Below are 10,241 nucleotides of genomic sequence, written 5' to 3' on the forward strand. Positions count from 1 at the left end.
CCTCTCTTACTAATTTAATAATAAGATTATGTCGATTGTACATATCTCAAAGAAACGTGGCTCCGTAAAGTGTTATACACGCCTGAGCCTACCAAATAAACGAAATTAGAAAAAAAATTTTAGTCAGATTCAGTCCTGGAGTTAGAAAGTGTTAGCTCTACTACAGCTTCAGTGACCATTTCAGACTGCGTGGTATTTCATTAACAGCCCGAGGTCACTTTTGCTTCCAATAAGCCCTGCCTGTTTATGCTACGATTATCAATTGGATTTGGCCGAAAATGTCATTTGGCCTAAGGGAACGTACAATCATATAATGTCTGTTCGTCTTTGTATTGATTTTGTTCTCACATTGCTCCCTGTTACCGGACGATAGCCTGCAACAATAAAACGTCGGATTCAATCCGTGCATTTCAAATTAATTAAATGTACAAATCTATTTTTGAATGTAGGTTGGCTCAAAAATTTATTATTTCTACTTCACTTATATAAATCATCATTAAAATTCCTTACCCCAAAATCACAAAATTTAATTTAAGGCTCCCCCAGACCTAAGCGATTTCATCGCCGCGACGGCGACAGGTATTCGCCGCGATTCTATCGCTGGGTCGCTACAGGTATGTTCTATTTACGCTTCCATACCAACGGCGACCGAATCGCTGTCGCCAAGCGTTAGAATCGTGTCGCGACTGTCGCGTCGCGTGTGTTTGGGGGAACCTTTAATCATCTTGCAATATCAATGAAGGGGAACCACTGTAAAATACACTGTTCGCATCTCATCATCGAAGCCAAACTGGCGTTTTCGTGGTTCCGGAACAGTGGAGAAGAGAGTGAGAACAACGGGAGATACGAACGGGGATCCAAATCACGAGTAATGGCAGAAGATAGTATCGATTGGGCAGTGAACAGAAACACAGGCTGCAATCATCAGACAAAAAAAAACGAATCGACGTATTGAAAAATCACCGCGTGTTCGGTTGAACCCTGTTTCGCACAAGTGCAACGCTTTTGGACGACGCTTTTGAATATAGTGGAAAGTAAAGGATTACTAAAGTGTCGATGGGCACCGTTCGACCCAAAAAAAAAACCGAAATTACACCGAAGTGATCAGTGATCGGGACCGTGACCGCGTTCGTCGTTCGTCTGGCGGTGAGTCACACGTGAATCGAAGCCAAGTTTAAAGGCCTACTGGTGGTGGCAAGCTCTTGAGCCGATGGCCGGTGAGCCCCCACGTTATTACCGCGCCACACACCACCCTGTTGACCTGAAGGTTCGACGCAAAGCATCACGCGGACGGCGTCGTCAGCAGCCGAGTACGATAGGGTCAGTTCGAGGCCCAGGAAACGCTATTCGCTGGAAAGCTCCATCGGAAACACCATCCGAGAAGACCTTTTCTTTCGCTCTTTCCACACAAACGCTTGAAACTGCTTACTGCTGGTAGTTTATTCATTGCGCCACATTAACGAACGAATGAATGAGCGTGGAGCGGGAGCGCAAAAAGAGCTACTTACCCAGCGCAGTCTGGCTGAGCCAAGGAAATGGTTTTTTGAACGAACGAACGAACCAAAAAAAAGAGCGTGGAGCGGGAGCGCGATTTTTACACAGTGCAGATCTGGCTGTGCTCTTAGATTAATAATACATACACCATTCAAGGTGAACGCCAGGCAACGAAATAGCAGCGCTGTTCCAACAACTATCAGCCGTTGGGTTGCTCCCTGCTCATTTCACGCTAACAAGAGACAGATCGAGAGCACTTTTCCAATTGAAACTATTTGTTGAAAGGATGTATTATATTTTCTAATGTCGAATTCATTAATTCCCAGTGCAAACGTAGTTTAGCAACAGTTCCAGCATGACTTCTGTTGTTTTTTTATTTACACAGGTTGAATTTAGTTTGGCACTAGTCTAAACCCAAAGACACGTAGTTTTACACTGTGTTATTTTACAGTTTTGCACTTGATTCACCAATACAACCTCGAATACTACTATGTTGGAATTGCCAAAACCATATGGGTGAAATAAACAAGTAGAAGGGAAAACAATCCACAAAAAAAAATCGTTCTATACCTAGTACAAAATACCCACGAAATTTGTTTGGCAAATATTCATAAGCTAATTTAGGATTTCCCCCATGCGAATGTGCTTAATTAAATTTGGAAGTTGGAAGAAACTTAAGAATTCCTTTTGAAACCTCTAAGAAACTACCGTTGGGAATCTTTATATGCGGTCAGAAAAGTATCTTTCAGAAATTCCAAAAGGAATTATTTCTGGAATGGTTTCAAAGTTCTTCTGGAATTCGTTCGAAAATTCTTCCATTGATTGTTTTGAGAGTTCTTTGAGGAATTATTTCGGAAGAAGTTCCAAGAATTCCTCCAAGAATTCTTCCAGAAAATTATTATAAAATTCGTATAGATTTTTTTTCGTGAATTCTATCAGAATTCTTCATGAAATTTCTTCGGAAATTCTTCCACGATTCTTTTCTTGAATTATTCTATGTATCCCATGTATCCTTGTTGAATTCTTCCAGGAACTCATTAGAGAATTATTTCAGGCATTCATTATAAATTCTACAAGAATAATTCCAGGCTATGTTATAAATGTCATTGGTATGTCACTTGACTTATTTATTCAGAGCTTTTGTAGAAGCCTGATTCACTTCATAATCCTTGAGTAGCCCAATATTTTTGTCCAAAAGTACATGGCTCTAATACTAAATCTGTGGTTAGAGAGTGGAATCTCTCCAAAATGTTACTTGTCATTTGACATAGTGTAGTTTGAATGATATTTTGCCTCGCGCCTCAGATTACGATTTAATTGCTACAAGTTGAAGGCTGAAGTGAATAACCACAGTTGATGACAAGCTCGTCATCTTGAATGAACTGCTGTCTATATACTTTTGAAAAACTATAGCTTAAATAAAAGTTCTAGTACAAATAAATGAAAAAGACATTTTACAAGGAATTGATGGTTGATTTTCAAAAGTAATTTGCAGAAACAGCTCCTGTAAGATTTTCGGGAAAACCCCTTTTAGACATCTCAGGAATATCTGCAATGTTTTTAGAAAAAAAAAACTTTTGTGTAGGAATATCAATTTACCACTTGAGCTAAACATTTTATCTCGTTTTATTGTCTCAGTCAACTTTTTGACTTATTTGAGACTAACTTTCCAAAGAACTCAAAATTTATAAAGCCTTTAATTAATTAAAAACAAAAAAAAAGAAAAATAGCTCCATTTGTGAACTAGCTTGATGTTGGTTCAAAATCGATCGAATGTTCAGCCAAACCTAAAAACAACATTTTTAGTTTTAAATTTTGAAAATAGTAAGAGACGTCAAAAACATGGGTTCTTTGGGAAGAAATCGGATAATGCTTAGTACCCAAAAGTGAATCTCAATATATTTCCATAAATGGAAATTTTGAACTATTGTACTTTTTACAACATGCGAGTTGTCATGTTATGAAATCTGTTGTGAGTCCTGGAGGTTTAAGTAAATTTTATTTTATTTTGAGTTGCTTTAACTTCAATTTAGGTAAATGGGTTTGACCGTGCAAGTGTTAAATGTCAATTTTAATTGTCAAATCAAAATGTGCCCGACTGTTCTGTTTCTGAATGCGCAGCCCACTATGTTTAGTTCACCCAACGACCGATAGAGTGTTGTTTCTTTTGGATTACAAGCAGGGATGCCCCAGTGAGCAATCTATGTATTAATTATCTAAGCTGTGATGAAGAAATGGTTCTTTGAATGAACGAACGAACCAACAGAAATAGGTTCACACGAAAAAAGAGAGTTGGAGTGCGAGCGTGCAGTCGATGTCGATGTGCTTTACTACAGGTGTGGCCCAAACCCTTAAGTAGTATTTGTTCAACGAAAAATGGCTCTTTTGAGAGAGAAACTCTTAGCTGGGTTGCCGAAGATGGCCGAAAGCGACCGAATGTGACGTCAGGTCTGGCATACTCAGTTCAATTTTTATAACAGACGTGACGTTTCACTCCGTCCACCCACTGTGGGTGGCGATGTTTATATTATTTTTTCGACAAATACAGACTTAGAGGAATTTGGCCCACACCTTGTCGAATGTCATACCAGCAAGACTAGGCTGCGCTGCACGGCGAACCACGGACCATATCCTAATATTCATTATTCAAAGATAGAAGACTAAAGACAATTCGTTGTATAACATATATCAGATTGAACTGTAGTTCTTTGTATTTTTTACCTGGGCCATTCTTTTCTTTCCAATTTTTAGTTGCCACCCGTTATTTGCCAGTCGGTCGTCAAACTCAGACCCGACCGCATTGCGTAGGCAAGAGCACGCAACTCAGGTTCAGTTCAATCAAAGTTAATTGCCTATGTCCGGGGATTAAACCACCCGACTTGGATTCTTTCAGCCAAAGGAACTGTTCGGCTGAACGACATTTTCGACAGTATGTACCTTTCGATCAAACGACATTTTCGGCGAAATAAGTTTAGGCCAGATGGGTTTTGGCTAAATGGTTTGTTCGGTCAAATGCCACATTAGGCCAAACAACATTTGGCTTTTGGCCAAATGTCTTTCTGTCAACAACCCTTCTTCTCTAACTTTATTTCAACGAGAAATCCTTTGGATTTCAACGGAAATCTTAGAACACGTAGAAAAAGTTAAAAAAAACAAGTGATCCTTCAGAATTTGCACTAGAAGTTCTTCTTAAAGTTTTTTCAAGGATATCATTGGTATTTTCACCAAAAAGTTCAGTGGAGTTTCAACGTGATGAGTTAGCAGCGTAACAAATTTTAAACGGCGGCGCAAAATTGTCGGTGGCGGCGGCGTGCCAAAAACTGTCGGCGGTGGCGCACACCTCTAATTAGCACTTCCTCAGTTATTAATTGAAAACTTTTCTATGTCCGCCATTGCATGAGTATGTATCTTGGGTGGCAAGACAATGGATACACTTTGTCCAGGGTGTCGAGAAAGTTTCCAACCCGAAAACATCTTTGACCAGACCGAGAATCGAGCTCGCCATCTCCAGATTGGCAATCCTACGCCTTTGCTCGCATAGCTATTGGAGATGCTTACTACATAACCCCGTTCTGAGTCGACAAATACGAATTTAGTTTTCTTCTATAAAACGTCTTCAGTATTTTGTTAGAAATATCTAACAGAAAACGGTTGTGCTTTACGGACATGAAACATGGACAATGCTCAAGGAGGACTTGCAAGCACTCGGGGTATTCGAGAGACCGGTGCTTAGGACCATCTTTGGCGGTGTGCAAGAAGACAAGAACCATGAGCTCGCCCAACTCAACGGCGAACCCAGTATCCAGAAGGTAGCTAAAGCCGGAAGGGTACCATGGGCAGGACATGTTGCAAGAATGCCGGACAGCAACCCTGCAAAGATGGTGTTCGCTTCCGATCCGGCAGGTACGAGACGGCGTGGAGCGCAGCGAGCGAGATGGGCAGACCAGGTGCAGAACGACTTGGCGAGCGTGGGGCGTATCCGAGGATGGAGAGATGCGGCCTCGAACCGTGCATTGTGGCGTCAAATTGTTGATTCAGTGTTATCTGTTAAGATGTTAACTAAATAAATGAAATGAATCTAACAAAAACGAGAAGTATCTTTAACTATTCTATCCTATTTGTGTAAATGTAACCAGATATGATTCAGATCAGTATAACTTTGTCAAAGATGCAAAGTCGTGTCGTGGATTCCAATGGCCCTTTTGAAGTCATTTTTCAGCGCCTCTTATTAATAACCGATTTCTTCACCTCCACTTCGGCCTCAAACCAGGTTTAAGGATATGGGTAAGCACCGCTTTAAAGTTAAGAAGGCCCTAAGGATTGACTGTAAGCACATGACCGGCATAATTATTGGTCATGAATTGGAAACTCCGAAGCAAGTGAATCACTTTTTTTTATCCAGAGTAGATTACACCCAGTTCTTTTTTGATACGGTTGGTTTTTACTCGATTACGACCTCTAGCGTCAATGAAACTATGAGTTAACCCTATGAAAAAATTCACGAAAATTAAAGAAAATTCAGGTGAAATTTGAAACGAAAAATCAAACAATTTCTATATTTATGTATTCTTACTAATATGAAACTCAACTGATTGATCTGATTCGGGGTTACATGCTCCATGATGTATTGCTTTGAAAGCGGGACAAATGCTGGGGTATTTGTTAGCGTTTTGTACTATTTCGTAACTTCACCTTAATAATCTTCCCCTTTCATATTTTGTATAAACTGGTAACACTGATGTCACTAAAAAACTACATAATCTGTACCAACAGTCATGTGAATAAAACTAAAATGTGTTTAATTGTTTCCTCGTAGTAAATAGGTTTTTAATAATGTTATTTCACGGAATTTCCCCACCAAATTTCCTACTTCTTCTCTTATTATAACTCTATTTATCGCAAAACAGTTATTTGACTTTGAAAAGCGAAATCGAAACTCCGTACACAATATGAAACCAATTTAATAAAAATTTCGCGGAAAAAAATTAAATTTCGTTTCATTTCAAAAAAATTCCAATTAAATGGACCCGTAAAAACGGATATCGTTTCGAAGACTCGAAAGTAAATTTATATTTCGTTTCGTTTCGTTTCTAATCAACATAGACATTTTAAATTTCGTTTCGTTTCGTTTCGTTAGGAAAAAGTGTGTTAACGCATACCCTTAATCCGTAGTATCGATTTTATTTTCACTCCGGATAATCGAATCCTCCGGATAATCGAATCACCACAAAAAAAAATCAAATTTGCAATTAAATAACAAAAAACTTGTGTTTTATTTTATTTGCAGTGCACTATGGGGATTTAAGCGGTCTTTAATCGGAAAATCAACTTTCACCACTAATTTTTTCATAATTTTTTTTCGAAAGAAGATACACAAGATAAGAAAATCTCAAAATTTCAGGTCCCTACAAGGTATAGTTTTTGAGATATTCGTTATCAATGTAGAGAAAAGGTAAAAAAGCGGTTTTCCTCTTCAAAATCTTGCTGCACTTCATACCAGTTTTTGAAAGGTTTTTTCTGATACGATTCCGAGGTTTATATATAGCATTATAAAGATAATTAAAAAATCTTTCATATCGTACTAATGAAAATCGTAATATAATGAAGGAAAAAAAATATAAAAGTATTTTCAACTTTAAAAGTCAGCCACTTTTTTTCCCCGCATTTTCCCGTGAAGATATTTAGTTGGGGGTCATATTTGGGATGTGTACTGTCAGATTCCCACGGAAAATCTTGCGCAAACTTGCGCCATTTTGAGAAAACGCGATTTGAAAAAAAAACGCTTGTGCTCCAAAACTTGATTGTTTTTCCTTAGTGTGCATCATTGCAACACAAACTTCAATATTCTATTATAATAAACGTTCTTCCCTTTTTGTTCATGATATTTTGTGAATAAAAATTCGATGTCGTTTGGAAATATATATATACATTATTGATAAAAGAGTCAAAATATTAAGCCCTTTCCAAAAGTTAGTCGAAATGACTGGAATTGATACTTAACAACATTTTCCTGTTGTGACAACATTAAAAACATCTGATAAGCTCGAAAAAAGGAGATATGGATAAATTATGGAGAAATTATGGACATAAAAGTTATATTTTTTTTAAATTAGTGGTTTTTCAAATATGGTCGAAATACTTTTTCTACGTTTTTATCGACCCGATTTTATGAAAGTGCGTTGAATTTCTAATGGAAAAGGTGTACAGTATTTTTTTTTCTAAGTGCTACCGTCTCTGAGGTACAGCAGTTATAAGATAAAAATATAACGATTTTTTAAATTATTAGTCGTTTTCGAATAGCACATAGCCTCTTAAAACTTTACATCAAAACGATCAGACAAGCCGTTTTCAAGTTATTTTTTTTTAAGTGTTCAAAGTGGTTTTGCTTTGGCCCTTATCAAAAATTGTGCAACAGTCAAAATGGCAAACCAATAATGCAAATTATGTTTTTTGATCACAAAGATTGTATATGCAAAATTTCAGAGAAATAAAAAAATACAAAATTGAAATCTCGAAAAAAATCATGATTTGACAGAGAATTGCTCATCATAGAAGAATGAATGAAGTGTAAAAGATTCGATGATATATCATCAAGAATATGGGAGTTCTGGAGAGAAGCTAAACTTATCGGGTGCAATATGTTAAAAGTAGCCCAAGGTATAATTAATACCTAATTAAGGTATTTTTTTTGCGTATTCCTAAACGGTATTTTTTATCTTATATCTCTTATACGGTATTATTATTGACAGCTTAAACAGAATAATTTTCATTACTCATTTACGCCATTTATTATAATAATTATCGTGTTATATTGGAGAAAGTTAGTACATCCAGTATGGAGATTTGCATCAAGTTATTCTTTATCATGATTTTTTATTATCATAAATGGCGTTATATAAATAGGCAGCGCCGTAGCGTGTGGTTGGCCAGGTTGGCCCCCGCCAAGGGCGCCATGCTTCAGGGGGACGCCGAAAACCAGAATTGTACTATGGAAAATGATGACAAATCGCTTCAACGTTTTTACGCAGTTTGATACCACTTGAATTTTTTTTGATTCTTTGGGGTGATTATTCCTTGTTTATTAATGCTGAAGATCTCAACCGCCTAACATCAAAGCATGCAAAAAAAAACTATTTACTCAAAACTATTCTCAAATTCACCGGTTCAAAGATTTTCAGATTCTTTTCCCTTATTAACTGATATATATAGCTTTGCGCAGTGGCGATATCGTAACCAATGAGGTACAACCGAGGTGCGATTATTGCTAGTTGAAAACTAATTAACTGATATAGATATCAGAACCTTGGATCAGGAAGCATCCTCACTGATGGAAAAGGAAGTGAAAAAAAAGGAACAGGAAATAGAGAAAAGAAGAATGGAACAAGCTTCTGGGGAAGAAGCCCTAGATGAGGACTTCAATACGCCAAAGGCGAAACACAGAGCAGACTGTAAAAAACGCGAATATTTTTTGTTCTTGACTAAGAAATCTAAGCCGTTTTCAATACTAGATACTACGAAGTAGTGATAGGGAGTTTGTATAAATTTGAGATACATTATCTCATTGTATGCAGGCAAACTATTTGAGGTTTAAACACGGACCTCAACAATGGCATGTGATCCAGTGACATATTCGATACCTTCAAACTATACACTTATATGATGGTGAACAAACAAGAAAAGCCGTTGAAAATTCGATGAAATTTTGAATTCATTTTTTAGGTCTATAAAATCTGGTAAAGCTTCAAACGAGGCACTTATCTAAAGACAAACTGTATATGAGAATCTGCATCAAGGTATTTCAGTAATGATAGCAACTGATCAACTTCAAAATTGAAATTTATTGACCTTACCACGTCAACCAATGCGCCAAGTTACCGAGAGCCCAGGAATTAATATATCTTGATCCGAATAAGTCCGGCGTTTTCTTGATACGACTTGGTCCAAACACTATTCCTACCTTCTACCAATTCTACTTTCTACCAAGGTAGAATTTCATTTAAAGGCCTTTCAAACCACCACCGATCAAGTCACTCTAGATTTGGTTTTTTCTTTATTAATAATGACGATTCATGGTCTAATGGTGATTCCGAAGGTTATTCAATGCACTCCAAAGCAGGATTCTTCTTGATGCGACTACGTCCGATAGTGACCCATCCACTGACCGGCAACTTAAGCGATGGAGGTTAATTGGCTTAGTTTGATCCACTAATGCATGAATTCACAATAAGTATAAGTCTAGATTTTTTTTGTCGGCGACACACGCACTATTGGATCCAGTTTTTTTTTATTTGCGTGGGTTTATTTAATCTTTCACAAAATCGTCAAATTTTTAGATTTTTTTTATTAATCCTTACTTCTTTTTTATTGGGATATATGCGGCTTAAGGAATTCATAAAGCAAACATTGAACAAATGCACCAAGCGAAAAAAGTTCAAAATTTTCAAAAATATCCCATGCATAACAGTAAGGGGCGCTCAATAATGGATTCGCCAAGGGCGCTGGGAGTCCACGCTACGGCTCTGTAAATAGGCAATTAGTTGCAAATCTTATTTTTAGAACTTCCATACTTCTGATGGAAAGTTTCTCTCTTTTCTTAGTAAATGAACCATACAGACTTTCAAAATATTTTGGCTCCAGAGAGGATCGAACTCACGACCTTCGCGTTATTAGCACGACGCTCTAACCAACTGAGCTATGGAGCCTTAACAAAGGGATCATACTCGAAAGGCTATTGTAGACCATAATTT

At 37.4% G+C, this 10,241-nt stretch overlaps 1 non-coding gene and 1 pseudogene across 1 annotated transcript; one reads left to right on the forward strand and one right to left on the reverse strand.

The window, feature by feature from the left end:
* Positions 1–8,701: 8,701 nt before the first annotated feature.
* Positions 8,702–8,816, forward strand: LOC134202675 (U4 spliceosomal RNA; annotated as a pseudogene).
* A 1,306-nt stretch (positions 8,817–10,122) lies between these two features.
* On the reverse strand, positions 10,123–10,196 carry Trnai-aau (transfer RNA isoleucine (anticodon AAU)). Its single transcript has one exon. It is a non-coding gene; the product is annotated as a tRNA-Ile (tRNA).
* Between the last annotated feature and the right edge of the window lie 45 nt (positions 10,197–10,241).

The sequence above is a fragment of the Armigeres subalbatus genome, unplaced genomic scaffold (assembly GCF_024139115.2).
Source record: "Armigeres subalbatus isolate Guangzhou_Male unplaced genomic scaffold, GZ_Asu_2 Contig1344, whole genome shotgun sequence".
Classification (NCBI taxonomy): Eukaryota; Metazoa; Arthropoda; class Insecta; order Diptera; family Culicidae; genus Armigeres; species Armigeres subalbatus.